Source organism: Mus pahari, chromosome 13 (genome assembly GCF_900095145.1).
Source record: "Mus pahari chromosome 13, PAHARI_EIJ_v1.1, whole genome shotgun sequence".
Classification (NCBI taxonomy): domain Eukaryota; kingdom Metazoa; phylum Chordata; class Mammalia; order Rodentia; family Muridae; genus Mus; species Mus pahari.
Window position 1 is genome coordinate 10,358,817 of NC_034602.1, and position 18,296 is coordinate 10,377,112.

The window sequence follows — 18,296 nt, forward strand, 5'->3', positions numbered from 1 at the left end:
TATGGAGACCAAGCTAGCTTCAGACTCACAGAGATCTACTTGCCTCTGGCTTTGTCTCTGCCTCCCAAGACCTGAGATTTATAACTTCCCCACCCCCACCCCATCCCCACTTTGTTTTCATCAAGAGGCTCAACCGGAAAGTCTTATCTGGAAAAGCTGCTTCTGCACCCCTCAGGGACTTGGTTTTCATCTGTTCATTAAGCCATCCTACCCCATCAGTTATAATCTAAGTATCTATTCTTTACAACATTGTGATCAAAGCTGACCAGGTCTATGTTCTCATGAAGATCATAAATTGATGAGCAAGAACTGTCTCTCAGTTTCAATTATTTCCTCAAATTTGTAGTATCACTGATAAATCCACCATGGCTTTAATTACTGCTTCCTAGAAAGGGCAAAGAGGTAGAGGAGGGAGGAGGAGAAGAAAGTAGAAGAGAAGGAGGAGGAGGAAGAGGAGGAATAAACACTAAATATACATATTTGTTAGATGTTAATATTAAAAATATCTCTCCATATGAGCTAATCCCAGCACTTGGGAAACAGAGGTACGTTAATGTATGAGCTCAAGGCCAGCCTGGTCTACCAAGTGAGTTCCAGGCCTGTCAGGGCAGCATAGTAAGATCCTGCATCAAAATAGAAAGGAGAGAGAGAGAGAGAGAGAGAGAGAGAGAGAGAGAGAGAGAATGAGAGAGGAAGGAGGAGGAGGAGGAGGAGGAGAAATTTTCCTAGACTTCACCAAAGCAGCTTGTTGGATAGAATTCAGCTCACTGCTTATGTGGCAAGACGGAGCATTTGTCTAGACAGTTTTTGCAGCAGCTCAGAGCAGGTAAGGGCAAGATTGGGCTCTGCTTCAGAACTAGACTTTAAGGTAAGTGTCATAATGAGGGTAGCAAAGACAGGCTTGTAGTCATGCTTCTAATCTCAGCACTTGGAGAGAGGAGGCAAAAGAACCGTGGTGAGTTAGAGACCAGCCTGGCTTCACAGTCAGCATGAGGCTGGCCGGTGCTACAAGGGAAGCATATGTCAAAAATCAAAACACATCCCCGGCGTGGTGGCGCACACCTTTAATCCCAGCACTCGGGAGGCAGAAGCAGGCAGATTTCTGAGTTCGAGGCAAGCCTGGTCTACAGAGTGAGTTCCAGGACAGCCAGGGCTACACAGAGAAACCCTGTCTTGAAAAACCAAAAAGAAAAAAAACAAAAACAAAAAACAAAACACAAAATACACACACACACACACACACACACACACACACAAGAAGAGGGGCCAGAGAACAGAGAAGCCTCCATTAGCATTGTATGAGGGTTGCTTATGGACTGGTAGGACTGTGTAGAAACTGAATGAGGAGATTCCAAGAATCTTGGTAAATAAATTGTCATCCTGATGTTTTATTTTAAAGAGTTAGTCTTCCTGCAAGTCCCTGGAATCAACAATATAGTTATTCACAATTTTATCTTTCTGAGTCAGAGTTTCCTAGAACAGTGTTTAGCTTGATAAAAGCATCAGATAGTAGACGATCAACCCTGAAGATGGCCCGTGAGTGAGTGAATATAAAAAATATTCTCCTTGAGAGAAACTGCCCAACTGAAGATATGTAGTTATGATTACAAAACAAGCTATGAAAAAAGAAAGTGCTATGGAAATATACAACTGGGGCATCTCATGTCCTCTCATGAGGTCAAGAAGAACAACCTGTGTTAGAACAGAGGCAAAAACAATGCTTGCTTAGATGAAGGAATGGAGAAGTGGGAGGAGCAGAGAGCATAGGCAAAGGTCCTGTGGCAGAAAAGAATCTTGTTAGTGTTTGAGAACTTGTTGACAGATAAGCAAGATAGGAAAGGGAACAGATACACTATGAGGGTGAATGGAGGGGAGAGCCCTATTGCTGACTGCCATGGTGCTTTCTGGTGACCTACCTCTTGCCCTCCCTCCCTCCCTCCCTTCCTGTTTTTAGCTTTTGTGTCAGGTTCTCAGGTGGCTTAGACTGGCCTTGAGCTCCTGATCCTCCTGACTCTGCCTCTTGAATGTCCTCGTTACAAATGTGCATCACCATGCCTGAGGCAGGAGAATCAGGTTCAAGGCAAGCCAAGACTACAAAGCAAAACTTTGCCTCAAAACAAACAAACAACACCACCACACATACAGAGAGAGGCGCATGTGCACACACAAAACCTTCTGTGTTCTGCCCTGATATCTGAATATTTTATTCCCAGAAACATGACCAAAGCTCTAAAGACTGGTAACAGTATTCTTGTATAAGCCTATTTTACTCTTAATTAAATACATTTTTAAAAAGCAGGACAAATGAACATCCATGCCCAGCTACCTTAACATCAGATTAAAATTCTTACTCAACAACAGTAAAACCAGTTCCAGAATATCCTCCTACCTGAGCTCAGCTGTGGTCAAACAGGTTGTCTGGATTCTGGTTTGGAGATGTATCTGTGCCCAAGAGGAAACAAGGAAGCCAGAGCAACTACTTAGTTTGAAAGAGCAAGGCAGGGTTTTAACTTCGGGTTTAAGGTGTGCTTTGCGGTGATGAGTTTGATAGACGGTCGGTCGTTCTTTAGCTCCTACAAGGCCTTCCTGATGCCTCTGAGGTTCAAGCTGCTCTGGTAAAACTTTGAGTAAAACTGTGTCAAAGGCCTTAATGGCAACCAACTTTAATCTTTGTTGGCTTTATGTTCTTTGGGAACAAGCACCCCTTCTTCCCATACACTGTAAGAAGCACCCTGTCCTCTAGTAAGCAGAACAGTTTGTTTTCATGGACAGGAAGGGGTGAAGAAGACAGAAACAGGAGACAAAGAGCTGACTCTACCTGCATGCCAAGGGCGGGGACAAAGGACTGACTTCACTTCTCCTCAGGTGAGAGGATTAGAGAGAGTTAGGGAGGAGGGTGTGATTCATTATCGTGCCAATTAGAGTGAGTTTGGGAGATTCACTCCTGTGGTTGATTTCTCACAGAGCTTCAGTTGACAGCAGGCTCTGCAGCTTGAAGGACACTATGATTTTCTGAGTCAGTTTAGACAAACCATTTAACAGGGGTTGCCTAAGACCAGATATTTACATTACCATTCATAATAGTAGCAAAATTACGGTCATGAAGTGCCAACGAAAATCATTTTATAATTGGGAGTCATCAAAATGTGAGTTACTGTGTTAAAGGTCACTGCATTAGAAAGGCTGAGATCCTAGTGAGGACAAGACTCAGCCACAACAGTAGCCTCCTGTAATCCTTTCCCAGTATTCTCATTGATTCTTTGAGTATTTCACAACATACATCCCTATCACATTCAATTCCCAATCCTGTCCTGTCCACCCCTCCCCCACCGTTGTGATCTCTCCCCAGAAAATTAAATAAAATTATGTTATCTACATAATCATTGGGGCTTGGTCAGACTCTCAGTGGCCTGTCCCCTTATTTAGAGCTGAGTCCTTCCCCTTTCCTATCCCTGCTGAAAGTAATCTATGGTGGAGGACTACATCTCAACATTCTATCACAGTTTTTAAGATTTCTCTCCAATGGCTTCCTGTCTAGGCTGTTCATATTTGGGGGAGTGGAAAGGTAAAGGAAGAGGTTGTCACAGAAGTCTTCCATGTCCCTTTTTCTCAACAGTGCGTCTGCAGTCATTGATATCGCTGCCAAAATATTAATTTGCTCTTTATGGACCTTGGGGTATAACTCATGGGCTTCCACAGGGTTCCTGTCATCAGCACAGACCACAAACAGGGCTCCGGATGGCAGCATTGCCCACAGACATCAGCATGACTGCAGGCTGTGGCACAGACCACAGACATCCATGTGGCTGCAGTAGTATAACAGTCCATAGACATTAACAAAGACCAGGCCACAGAGCCTCCTGTAACGTTTATTTTACATTTGTTTCCTGCCTTGAAATATCCTGGCTGTCCTGGATGGGACTCTATGTAGACAGACAAGGCTGGCTGGCCGGGAACTCATAGAGATCTACCTACCTCTGCTTTCTGAACAAAAATGAAGACATGACAGTTCCTAATCACCCTCAGCCCCAATGTCTTCCATATTCCTATTAGGATGGTCCATTAAGCCCCAGTTAAATCATCCCACTGGTTCCCATAACCAAAGTCCCAAAATCTGCATTCCTCCAAACAAAAGCATGGTCAGTCCTATCCCAGCAATACCCCAGTCTCTGGTACCGACTTCTGTCTTAGTTAAGGTTTCCATTGCTGTGAAAAAACACCGTGACCAAGGCAACTCTTATAAGGACAACATATAATTGGGGCTGGCTTAAAGTTTAGAGGTTCAGTCTATTAATATCAAGGCAAGAAGCATGGCAGCATCCAGGCAGGTATAGCCCTGGAGAAGGTGAGAGTTCCATGTCTTGTTTCAAAGGCAAACAGGAAAAGATTGTCTCATGGGCAGCTAGGAGGAGGGTCTCAAAGCCCACCCCCACAGTGAGACACTTCCTCCAACAAGGCCACACCTCCTAATAGGGCCAAGCATATTCAAACCACTACACTAGGTATGTGATAATTAATTTCTCCACCAGTGAAATGAAATGAACCAATTCAAGACAGATTTTTTTTTGTTGTTTTTTGGGGTTTTGGGGGTTTTTTTTTTTTGGTTTGGTTTTTTTTTTGGTTTGGTTTGTTTTTTGGTTTGGTTTGTTTTTTTTGTTTTTTGTTTTTTGTTTTTTGTTTTTTTTTTTGGTTTTTCGAGACAGGGTTTCTCTGTGTAGCCCTGGCTGTCCTGGAACTCACTCTGTAGACCAGGCTGGCCTCGAACTCAGAAATCCACCTGCCTCTGCCTCCCAAGTGCTGGGATTAAAGGCATGCGCCACCATGCCCGGCTGTTTTGTTTTTTTGTTTTTTTCGAGACAGGGTTTCTCTGTATAGCCCTGGCTGTCCTGGAACTCACTTTGTAGACCAGGCTGTCCTCGAACTCAGAAATCTGCCTGCCTCTGCCTCCCGAGAGCTGGGATTAAAGGCATGTGCCACCATGCCCAGCTCAAGGCAGATTTGAACACATATATACACATGGATTTATTAGGAAAGTTCTTGCGTGAGTTCACTAGCCCGAAGGACCAAGGCGAGGGAAGTCACCTTGGAAAGGAGGAAGGGGTGTGGGGAGGGAAAGAGAGAAAGCACGTGAGCACAGAAGAGGAGAGAGATGACAGACTAAAATGTCTGCATTGTATAGGGAGGAGCCTTGGTGGGAAGGATAGCCTAGCCTTGGGGCTAGAAAAGTCAGGATTGGGAACCGGGAATGCAGGTAGGGACTGAGGGATCCTGGGAGAACCTGGAAACAAGGTCTGCTTTGGCATTTAAAATATGCACCACAGGCCATTGTTCTAAGTAGGGCATGAAACCAAACAGTATGGTTGAGGAGAAGGTTTTTATTGTAGATATGAGAATTCAGCCACAGGTATCTGTCAGAGTCCAGAGCAAAGAGAGAAAGGAGTGAATTGAACAAGGCCAAAAAGAGAGCTGGCCATGAGAAGAAGCGGGGCCATGAGAAGAGACCTGGCCACAAGAAGAGGCAGAGCCATGAGAAAAGGCAGGGAGTGGTTGGGGAAGCAAGGGAGGAAGAGAAGAGAACAAGAGAGTACAGGGCAAAAGTGCAGGGTTGATAGGAGTGAGAAACTGGAGGAAGGGAAGCTGAGCCCGTGGGCTGGAGAGACACCTCGGCTTGGCCAAGTTGTTCCTACCACCACATTATACTGCGTTATAAAACATAACAGTCCCAGCAGATAAAGAGAAGGGAGATATGTTCTATGGAGGTGTGGTGAGGTATGGGGGAAGGGAGTGCCTATGGAAGTCCTGGGACCATAGTGGCTCAACAACATATATTCAACAAAGGAAGGGCAGCAGGAGTCAGAGTTGAATCCAAGTTACATAGACAGTAAGTAGATCTATTTTTAAACAAGAATTGAATCCAAGTAACATATATATGTATATATACACATACATATATATGTATACATATATACTATGATGTGGCAGATTAAAATTACCTATGTATAGATTTCAATTATAAGCCCTCTGTTGTACATTTTTAAGCTAAATTTTTGTTACAGATTTTCAAGCATTTTCAAAGAACGTTCAGATCCTGAGACAGTTTACAGCAGTCTTAAAAGATTGGGGGTGGGGAGCAGAGGGCAAAGAAATCACAGAGATAAAGGATTCTTAAGAGTGAAAGTAGCAGTGCTGGAGAGATGGCTCAGTGGTTAAGAGCACTGATTGCTCTTTCAGAGGTCTTGAGTTCAATCCCCAGCAACCACATAGTGGCTAATAACCATCTGAAATGGGATCTGATTCCCTCTTCTGGTGTGTCTGAAGACAGCTACAGTAGATTTATTTACATAAAATAAATAAACCTTTAAAAATAAAGAGTGGAAAGTGACAAAACCTTAGGGTTAAGAGACTTTTGGAAGTGAGCAGAGAAACTTTAGAAATAATAGAAATTATTAAAAAAAAAAAAAAAAAAAAAAAAAGCTGGGCGTGGTGGCGCACGCCTTTAGTCCCAGCACTCGGGAAGCAGAGACAGGCGGATTTCTGATTTCTGAGTTCAAGGCCAGCCTGGTCTACAAAGTGAGTTCCAGGACAGCCAGAGCTATACAGAGAAACCCTGTCTCAAAAAAACCAATAAATAAATAAATAAAATTATTAAAGAAATAATAGATTTGAGGATCATTTGTGCAGTGGCAGAAGTCATTACCAAAGGAAAGAAGCTGGAAATTGAGTGTGCCATCTTTTGCCATTGAGCCAAGCCTTTTGCAGTAAGACAGCAAGACTTAAATGAAATCTCTGAGTCCAGACAGAAGAGAGGAAGGATCATATGCAATCCAGGAGGGCATGAGGAAGCAGTGAGACTTCCTGGAGAGACCTGAGGGACAGAAGGGACAGGGTCACAGATAAGAATTCAGTCTCAGGGAGATTCCCAGGAGGGGATAAGAAAGCTGTGGGACATAGGAAGCAGTCACTGGGGAGAGTCCAGGAGGGAGACAAGAACATGTGGAGAGGGAGAGAGGGTGAGAGAGAGAACTAAGTGTCCTGGGTGACCAGAATTCCATCTAAGTGAATTGAGAGATCTGTCAGAGAGAAATGTCCCAAATTCAGAGGAAAGGCATCCCTTTCCACATGATAAGGGCCCAGCGGGGGAAAGCGAGCTTTCTGGCACACCAGTGTGGCTTTTGTAATAGTTAAAGCAGCCAGTTCTAGCCTTATGGCTGAGCTGCACCCTAGCTCTAAGTATTCTTAAGAATACAAAGACAGGGGCTGGTGAGATGGCTCAGTGGTTAAGAACACCGACTGTTCTTCCAAACGTCCTGAGTTCAAATCCCAGCAACCACATGGTGGCTCACAACCATCCATAACAAAAATCCGATGCCTTCTCCTGGAGTGTCTGAAGACAGCTACAGTGTACACATATAATAAATAAATAAATATTAAAAAAATATTCACACACAGAAAAATAAAAAAAAAAAAAAAAAAGAATACAAAGACAGGAACTTCTGCTGCCAATTACAAGCAAGTAAAAGCACATGAGAAGTCTGACAGTGAAGACCATTAAAGATGTTTTGGTTTGGTTTGGCTTTGGTACTAGAGATTGAACCGAGAGCTTCAAACATAATAGGCCCTTACTGCTGAGTTACATCTTTAGCCTAAATGTCAATTCTTTCCACTTACACAGCTATCTGAGAAACAAGATAAAGCTGGCATTTGTAGATTATGGCCTTGAAGTTTTGTTTTGAGACAGGTTTTCAAGCTGTAGCCCAGGTTGACCTTGAACTCCTTATGCAGTCCAGGCTGGCGTCAGATGCTCTGCAGCCCTCTATTCTCGTCAATCTCCAAAGAGGTAGGATTAAAAGCCATAGTTATCATGTCTGGCCTGGGCTTGAAATTTTGTAAATACTATCCCAAAATAGACAAATGTCTTTAAACAAAAGGACTCTATGCTAATTAAGGACTGTAGGGCAATCAGTGGTTCAGATGGACGCCTCTGGCAAGAGGAGCCCTGGACTAGCAAGAGGCACTCATGGGTGCTTGTGGAGCCTTAGGGTGTTGTCATCTGAGAGGTCAGGACAGCTCCTAGGATAGCTGTGCCTTCCAGTGGAACAGGAAGGTCAGCTCCTATTCTATCTCAACCAACCTGACTCACCTCTGATGCAAGAATGATGATAATACAGCATATCCTGAAATGGGAGACAGGAATAGGAGACCAGAGAAGGAAGATGTGCCATAGTCCCCTTCTAAATGCAGAGACCAGTATGAGTATGGCTGACACCTCACACAGTGCATAAGATACAAAAGAAGGGCTGGCCAGGTGGCTCAGCGGGTAAGAGCACTGACTACTCTTCTGAAGGTCCTGAGTTCAAATCCCAGCAACCTCATGGTGACTTACAGTAATGGTGACATCAGTAATGAAATCTGATGGCTTTTTCTGACGTGGCTGATGACGGCTACAGTGTATTTATTTATTTATTTTTACTTTGTATATTTTTATTAGATATTTTACTTATTTACATTTCAAATGTTATCCCTTTTCCTAGTTTCCCCTCCAAAACCCCCCTATCCTCTCCCCCTGCTCCCTAACCCACCCACATCTGCTTCCTGGCCCTGGCATTCTCCTATACTATATACAGGGCATATAACCTTCACAGGACCAAGGGCCTCTCCTCCCACTGATGACCAACTAGGTCATCCTCTGTTACATATGCAGCTGGAGCCATGAGTCCCACCATGTGTTTTCTTTGGTTGATGGTTTAGTCCCTGGGAGCTCTGGAGGTACTGGTTAGTTCATATTGTTGTTCCTCCTATGGGACTGCAAACCCCTTCAGCTCCTTGGGTCCTTTATCTAGTTCCTTCATTGGGGACCCTATGCTCCGTCCAATGGATGACTGTGAGCATCCACTTCTGTATTTATTTATAATAATAAATAAATCTTTGGGCCTGAGTGAGCAGGCTCGCCTGGAGAGAGCAGAGGTCCTAAATTCAATTCCCAACAACCACATGAAGGTTCACAACCATCTGTACATCTAAAGTGTACTCATTACATAAAATAAATAAATAAATCTAAAAAAAAAAAAAAAAAAGATCCAAATCGAAAGGAGTCCTGTCTGAACAGAGCTGAGAACACTAACAATGCAGAGGGAAACCAGGTCTAAGGCAGAGAGGCCCTGGGACAGAACAGCATCACCATCTACTGCTAAAAAGAATTCACCTGGATCCATCAAAGATGATACAATTATGTAGATATTTTTCTTTTGAGTCATAATCTGCTCTTCATTGACTACAAAAAGATTTAACTGCTCATAGATAGAAATTCAAGGACATAATGGTCTTTGTTCCAAACCTCCTCCTCCTCCTCTCTAATTACCTGGGAGCACAAAGATTTGGCCGTAGATTTAGAGCCAGGCATGGTGGTGCACACTTTTAATACTAGCACCAGGAAAGCAGAGGCACACACATCGGTGAGTTTGAGGTGGCCAGGCAGGCCCTAGCCAGTCCACCCGCAACATTCAGTAAGAACTTCCAATGAAGCCTGGGCGGTCAATGGAGAAAACTGCCCCTGCAGGAAAGAGGCCCCTGGTCAGTAAGTACTCTCTACTCTCAAGGCGGGAGAACTGGTCCCCGACTGTCTTACTTTTGCACACTTTAAAATATGATGTATCTCCAGCCAAGGGGTGGTGGTAACACACTTGGGGGGCAAAGGCAGGCAGATCTCTGTGTTTGAGACTAGCCTGGTCTACAGAGTGAGTTTCAGAATAACCAGGGCTACACAGAGAAACCCTGTCTGAAAAACAAACAAATGAACCAACAAACAAAAACCCAAACAAACAATAGGAATAACAACAACAACAAACCAAACTGGAAAAAAAAAAAGGAAGCTGTTACTCCAAAATGATGGAGACGTTCTTTCTATATCAAAAGAAAAGAGGGGAAAGTAAAGAATAAAGAAGAGGAGCATGGTCCATTGTCAGCATCTATGACATCAAAACTCCTGTTCTGGTTAGTCGGTGTTCGTTTGCTCCAGGCAGGTTCTCAATCTGTAGCCCAAGTTGGCCTTGAACTCATGGTAATACTACCTTAGCCTCCTGCGAGACAGAATTAAAGTCACGTACCACCGTTCCTAGCCCTTTCTTTCTTTACAGAAAACTCTATGAATACAAATTTGATATTGTGAAGTTGACTGTTTATATTAGTACCAGTAAGTAAAATCAAGCATTCGCCTCTTTTAAAGTATATTGACGGCCGGGCGTGGTGGCACACCCCATTAATCCCAGCACTTGGGAGGGCAGAGGCAGGTGGATTTCTGAGTTCGAGGCCAGCCTGGTCTACCAAGTGAGTTCCAGGACAGCCAGGGCTATACAGAGAAACCCTGTCTCAAAAAACAACAACAACAACAAAAGTATATTGACTAAAAATGTAGTCTATACTATGCAACTAAATTCAAAGTTGAAAAAGAGGGACTGGAGAGGCCACTCAGCAGTTAAGAGCATTGACTTATTGCTCTTCCAGAGGTCAAGTTTAATTCCCAGCAACCACATGGTGACTGACAACCCTCTGCAATGGGATCCAATGCCCGTTTCTGCTGTGTCTCAAGAGAGCGACAGTGTAATCACATACATAAAATAAATAAATCTTAAAAAAAAAAGTTGAAAAAGAATTGTTCTATTTGAGATAAAATACAAGCTGTACAAATGACCAAGAGCATTTGCTGTCCACCTGCTTTGGACAGTTCAGAAACCCTTCTGGCTCCATGCAGGCTAAAACCAGATCAGAATGAACCCACATAGACCTATCTATACATAAAGCAGCTTTTATATTACTAGATGGGAGAAAGAACATGTGGGGAAGGACATAGTTGGGACTGGTGACTTGGAAAACGGAAGAGGACAGATGGGACCCAGCACTCTTCTTCACTGACCTCTTCAGAGCTCAGCAGCATGACTTGGAAGCAGAACTGGATGGATTGCTGGAGGGGAGCTTTGAGAGACCCACAACCACAGTGCAGGAACCGAAGGCTCCTCTCTCCTGCTTTTGTTCTAAGACCTGCAATCAGTGAGAGTCCTCAGAGACCACAGTGGGAGAGCTGGTGTGGGGGAAAGGAGGTTCGGCCACAGACCAGTTACCTTCCACAGGGTGTCAGTCTGGAGAAGATACAGGCGGGGCACCATGATGGGCACTTGGGACACCTTGATAGCACTGGGGTCACATGCCTTTGTTTGCTCCCAATAGTGAAGGGAGTGAGGGACTCTTCGTATGACTACAGTGGTTGACAAGACACAATCTGTATTGTTTGCATGTACTGGCTGGTTTTGTGTCAACTTGACACAAGCTAGAGTTATCACAGAGAAAGGAGCTTCAGTTGGGGAAATGCCTCCATGAGATCCAGCTGTGAGGCATTTTCTCAACTAGTGATCAAGTGGGAATGGCCCCTTTGTGGGTGGTGCCATCTCTGGGCTGGTAGTCTTGGGTTCTAGAATAAAGCAAGCTGAGCAAGCCAGGAGAAGCAAGCCAGTAAAGAACATCCCTCCATGGCCTCTGCATCAGCTCCTGCTTCCTGACCTGCTTGAGTTCCAGTCCTGCATCCTTTGGTGATCAACAGCAGTATGGAAATGTAAGCCAAATAAACCCTTTCCTCCCCAACTTGCTTCTTGGTCATGACGTTTGTTCAGGAATAGAAACCCTGATTAAGACAATGTATTCCTTGATATGTTTCGTAAAACACCATATGATGCAGCAAGAGGAGGTACCTTAGCCGATCCATAGTGCACCCACCACCACCACCACCAAGGTATCAGCCACATGGAGGGTCTAGTATAAAATGAAATTTATTTGGGGCATAGGAAGTGGGGTTGAGAAGGAAGTAGAGGCAGGGAAAGAGAGGGGACAGAGAAGGACAGCGAGACACTCATGGAGGGGGAGTGGGGGGGGAGAAGAGACCAGCCAGGAACACGTGGGGGAGTGTCGAGAGAAAGGTGTGTGTGTGTGTTAGAGAGAGAGAGAGAGAGAGAGAGAGAGAGAGAGAGAGAGAGAGAGAGAGAGAGATCAGAGAAAGCCTGAGAATGGCCAAACAGTTCATACCTGGCTGTTGCTAGGTAACTATTGGGCAGAGCCTAGAAGAAAGGCTAACATGCTAACATTACTTATTTGTGGTTGTCACCAAAAAACACAATATAAATAACTCGGGGAAGAAAACGCTTGTTTTGGCCCTGGTTTCAAAGGCTACTGGCAGTAACATGGAGTAATTTATGTCATGGGGTAGGGTGGGGCGAGGATGCAGAGGAGGAAACCTGCTCTCTGGTGGCTTTTATTGCTGCTCATTCCAACCCAGACCCATCAAGGCTCAGGGTCAGTCCCTCCAACAATACCGAACCTCCTCCAATTTGTCCTTTGGTGCGTTCCACAGATATACCCAGAGATGTTTCCTTGGTCTCCTAGGTGATTCTAAATCTGGTCAAGTTAATAATGAAGATATACCCTTGTGTGGGTTCCCAAGCCAGACGAAGGACTGTAGAGCACTGCCTATACCAGACAGTTCTCCCAACAGCCCTCAGAGAGTACCGCAGGAGGGGGGTTGCTCCCTACCCAAACCAGGCTTCGCTTAGTCCATAGAGAAAAGGGACACATTAAGTAAGCCACATTGGCTTCTCGGGCATCACGTGACGGGCAGTCTGCTAATCTACTTGATAGCCTTCTAAACTTCTAAGGCCCCTGCCTCCCTGCAGCACCTTCTCCCCCTGCAGCACCTTCTCCCTTGCCCTTTGTCATTCCCTTTGCCTGTGACTCTGTTTCAATAAATGAGTTGTCTTCCCTCTGCACCTCCCCGCCTTCCCCCCTGCACACAGTCTCTGGGGTCGATTATGACCGCCATACTCAAACCTGAGACCCTGCTCCCCAGCTCCTCACAGCAGCTGATCGGGGTGGGAGACCAATACCCTCAAACTAAATGACTTGTTATTTTGACTCCTACAATAATCCCCATCACATTTGCCAACTGAGTTATCTCCCCAGCCCCTCGTTTCTTTTTTGCAATGTTCCTTTCTTTCTTCCAGAAGTTAATAATCACATACCCCCGTGATGGAATGAAAGATTCCAAACAATACTGTGTCTACATGGCTGCCTTGTTCTAGAATTACAAATACGATCTGAAAACAACGTTTGTTGTTATTTTGTCTTTTCATATCACTTTATATGAATGGAAAGAGGTGATCTGGACTGTCTCAGGGTTTTATTGATGTGAAGAGGCAGCATGGCCGTAGCAAATCTTATAAAGGAAACAATTTAGCAAATCTTATAAAGGAAACAATTTAGCCAGGCATTGGTGGCACACGCCTTTAATCCCAGCACTAGGGAGGCAGAGGTAGCCTGGTTCGAGGCCAGCCTGGTCTACAGAGTGAGTTCCAGGACAGCCAGGGATACACAGAGAAACCCTGTCTCAGAAAAAAAAAAATTTACTCGGTACTGGCTTACAGTTCAGAGATTTAGTCCATTTGTCATGGCAAGAGGCATGGTGGTATGCAGGCTGACTCGGTGCTGGAGAAAGAGCTGAGAGTTTTACATCTTGATCTGAAGAAGCAGGAGACAGTACACCATACTGGGTGTAGCTTGAGCATATGAATTTCAATGCATGTCCTCACAGTGACACACTTCTAATAATGTCACTCCCTAGGAGTCTATGAGGGCTTTTCATTCACACCATCACCCCATCTCCTTGCCCAGCCATTGGCTGTGCGGCAATTCTTTATTATCAATCGAAGGCTGCTAGGGGCAGAGACCCTCAGGTCTGGAAGCACGGCTGAAATAAGACAAAGCATTGAAACCAGTTCCCAACAGAGTAATGGTTGTGAGCCACCATGTGGGTGCTGGGAATACAATAGAATTTCTATCAGAACAAGTGTGTGTGTGCATGCATGCGAGTATGTGTGCAAGACTGTGAGTGTGCAAGCCTCACATGTGCAGGACTGTGAGAGTACAAGTGTGAAAGCCCATGAGACTGCAGGAGTGTGAGTGAGCACTGAGAGGCCAGACATGCACATCTGGAATCCTCCTCTAGTGTTCTCTCTTTACTCTGTTGCCTTGAGACTGTTCCATGATTTTTTTCTCTTACACTATAATAAAACTGTCTTTGCTGGGCAGTGGTGGCACATGCCTTTAATCCCAACACTTGGGAGGCAGAGGCAGGCAGAATTCTGAGTTGGAGGTCAGCCTGGTCTACAGAGTGAGTTCCAGGACAGCCAGGGCTATACAGAGAACAAAACAAAACAGAACAAAACAAAAGCTGTCTTTGAACTTTCTTTTGAATCAGTTGTTAAATTATTTTATTAAGATTAATAATAAAAAACTATGAAATCTGTTTTCCTCTGGTAACCTGGTTCATAATGTGGGGCTCCCCAGCTTCCAGTAACACCTCCTGTTGGTACCAGGACCTCTGAAACCCATGACATCACATAGGTGGACCTGCAGAACTGTTGCCAAGGCAACAGCAACCATATTCCCAGAATCCACTTGGCTCACCTCCTACCTTACTTCATCACCCATATATACAGAAAGGGCCCCAGATCTCTCCCTCTTTCCCCCTTCTCTTTCTGCCTCCACCTTGCCCCCCTCTCTCCCAATTAACCTCATGTGGAACTGTTTGGCCTGGTGTTGTCCTTCTGAAGCCCCATGATGTTCAAGATCAGAACACCTCCACTTCCCAAGAACTGAGAGTATAGGCTTTTAACACCAAAACTGGCTGGATTAGGCCTTTAAAAAAAAAATCTGTTGACAAGTTCAAAAATGTATACAATGCATCTTGATTATAACCACCTCCCATTCCCTCCCAACAATTCCCCCGGGTTCATCCAACATATTGCTTCGCAGTTTTTAAATTTTTCTCTTCCAGGTCCAGTGAGTGCTGCCCACATACACACTGGTGTGGGGGTCACCTGTTAGAGTGTGAGCAGCCTACAAATGGTCACCCAGACCCCTGCCGCTAGACAACGGAAAAAGAGGGTTCTTACACTGACCTTAATCCACTCAGATTCTCGTAAATTCTACCACATTCTTTCACGTTCAGGAAGTGGTGAGTGAAATCGCAGAATTGACATGAGGTCTGCGAATTGCAACATACGAGAAGAAAAAAAGAGAGAAGTCGGACACCATCCTTCGCAGAAGAGGCTCCTCACCTTCTAGTGACAAAGCAGAGAGCTGAGCTGGGCAGTGGTGTGACATGGCTTTATCCCAGCACTCGGGAGACAGCGGCAGGATCTGAGTTTCAGGCCAGCCTTGTCTGCAGAGCGAGTACAGGACAGCCAAGGCTACACAGAAGAACCCTATCTTGGAAAACAACAACAACAACAACAAAAAAAAAATACAAAAATTAATTTAAAAAAAGAAGAAAGAAGCTGAAATGAAGGAAAACTGCGGTTGTGGATTTACTAGGAACTAAATGTCTAATTTGTGGTTCAACTTTTCCTTTAGTCTCAGCAGGCAGCTTCTAAAGGGGCACAATAAATAAGTAAATCGGCAAACATCACTGACGCACGTAGCACTCCACTATGGATTTTGTATTTTAAACAAGTTTTGGAGCCTGGTACGGTGTCACATGCTAGTATCTAGCACCCAGGAAGAGGCATTCAGAGGCAGGAGGATTCCCACCATTTCAAGGCCACTGTAGTCTATGCAGTAATATCTTTCTTTTTTGTTTTGTTTTGTTTTGTTTTTGTTTGTGTTTTCAAGACAAGGTCTCACTATGTAGCCCTAGCTGTCCTAGAACTCACTGTGTAGACCAGACTGGCCTAGAACTCGCAGAGATCCACCTGACTCAGCTTCCAGTGTGCTGGGATCAAAGGCATGCACCACTTTGCCTGGCTGTGTGTAACAATTTCTAACTAAGTCAATCCGGGCTGCAAAGTGAGATCATGCCTCAAATATATATATATATATATATGTTTTGTTTTTTTGATTAAGTTCAACTTATGGTCTGTTACATTGAAATCATAGGATTGGGCTAGCAGTCAGCTGACAGAGTGCTTACCCTGCATGCATGAAGTCCTGACTTCCACTCCCAGCACTGCCTAAACCAGGCAAGGCAGTGCACCCCTGGAATCCCAGCATTCGGAAAGGGGAGGCAAGAGAAGTCAAGGTCATCATCTGATATCTAGAGTTTAAGGCAGTCTGGAAGTCATGAGCATGAGACTGTCTTTGTTTGTTTGTTTGGGTTTTTTGTTTGTTTGTTTGTTTTTTGGTTTTTCAAGACAGGGTTTCTCTGTATAGCCCTGGCTGTCCTGGAACTCACTTTGTAGACCAGGCTGTCCTCAAACTCAGAAATCTGCCTGCCTCTGCCTCCCGAGTGCTGGGATTAAAGGCGTGAGCCACCACCGCCCAGTGAGGCTGTCTTAAAACACTCCTGTATGAGGAAACTGGGTAGTGTGTTAGAAGGTGGTAGGGCCATTCTGGAGAAAGGGAAAGGTTAAGAGGAGCAATACATGCAGAAAGTTGCAGTCTCAAGGGCAGGCTTTATTGAGTCGTAACTTGAGACTTGAAGCCAGGCACAGAGACACATACTGGTGTCTTTGCTGGAGGCAAGAGAATCACTGGAGCACAGGAGTTTGAGATCAGCAGAGGGAACCTAGCAAGCCCCCCATCTCAAAAATGAATAATGGAGCAGGAGAGATGGTTCAGTGGTTAGAGTGCTTGTTGCTCTTGCATTGAACCCAGGTTCAATTCCCAACAATAACGCGGTGGCTCACAACCATCTGTAACTCCGGTTCCAAGGCATCTGATGATGTGTTCATAAAAAGACAAAGGGAAATAAGATATGTTCTATGGGCATGGGGTGAGTTATGGGCCAAGGCATCCCTTCCCCCGAGGGACCAGCCACACAACGGTATAGTATAGAATAGAGTTTATTCAGGGCATAGGGAGGGGAGTTAAGAGGGTAGTAGAAAGGTGGAGAGAGTAGAGAAGTGGAGGCCGAGCATGAACACATGGAGAGAAGGGGAAAGCAAGTGGGGAGAGAGGCAAGACAGCAAGGAGGGGGCAAGCAGCCCTTTCATAGTGGGCCAGGCCTACCCGACTGCTGCCAGGTAACTGTGGGTAGAGTTTAGACAGAATACTAGCATTCACCCGTGTTGGTTTAATTAAAAAAGAAAAAATTAGAAGTAACGACAAAGCAGGAATAGGGTTGTTGTGATATCTGTCTGCTACGCTCTTCTAATTGCCATGAGCACCAGGCACATGAGGCGCACGTGTGTACATGCAGGCAAAACACTCATACACAAAATAGAAAAGAAAAAAAAGAGAATCTATAATTTTTTGTTTGTTTGTTTGGTTTTTTGAGACAGGGTTTCTCTGTATAGCTCTGGCTGTCCTGGAACTCACTTTGTAGACCAGGCTGGCCTTGAGCTCAGAAATCTGCCTGCCTCTGCCTCCTGAGTACTGGGATTAAAGGCGTTCACCACCACGCCCGCCTTTCCGGCTTTTTCTTGCTTTTTTTTTTTTTTTTTTTAAATTTCAGAGAGAAAGAGACTGACAGAGTTTTTAAGTACGAATTATTTAGCCATACATGAAGGTGCACATCTGTAAGGCCAGCACCCCTGAGGTAGCAAGAGAATGAACAATTCATGGTCTTTTCTGCCTACATACCAAGTTTGAGGCCAGCTGGGGCTACATGACAGTATCTTTAAAAAAAAAAAAAAAAGAAAAAGCAAATATATGGCAGAAACAGCTTCACTTATTCCAGAAATATAGGGAGGCCAGAGTGAATGGAGGAGAGAGCCAGGCCTGAAAGGAACAAGGGTTGGGGAGGGGGGGGCGACTGTATAAGGGTTTCAGCTTCTTTATGCCCTCCCTCCTTACTTGAGGGTCTTGTTTGGGGAGAGAAAAGGAATTTATTTTGCGTTTTTAGAATCTCTCTTGCTTCTTTACTGAAAAGCAGCCAGGGACAGTGCAGAAACGAAGCCCAGGGAGGCCCTGAGGACAGATCACTGCCACACTCTGAGAGAGGAGCCAAGAGAACAAACACTCAGTCAAAACGGAAGCTTTACACAGGAATCAGAAGCTGCGGGAAGGAGATGGTTAAGGTAGGGGGTCAGTGGTAAGAGCTGGGAGGAGCCATAGGTACTTAGGTATGCTAAGTTAACCTTTAAGCTGATTTCTCTGGGACTTGACTTAAAAATAAAAATCGGAGCCAGATCTGGTGGCATAGCCTCTAAGCTACATCAGGAAACAAACAGAGGCACGAGAATTGTAAATTTTATATTTTGGGCAGATAAACCAAGCAGCAGACCAGGCCAAGGTGTTCCACGTGGGAGAGGTTTATTATG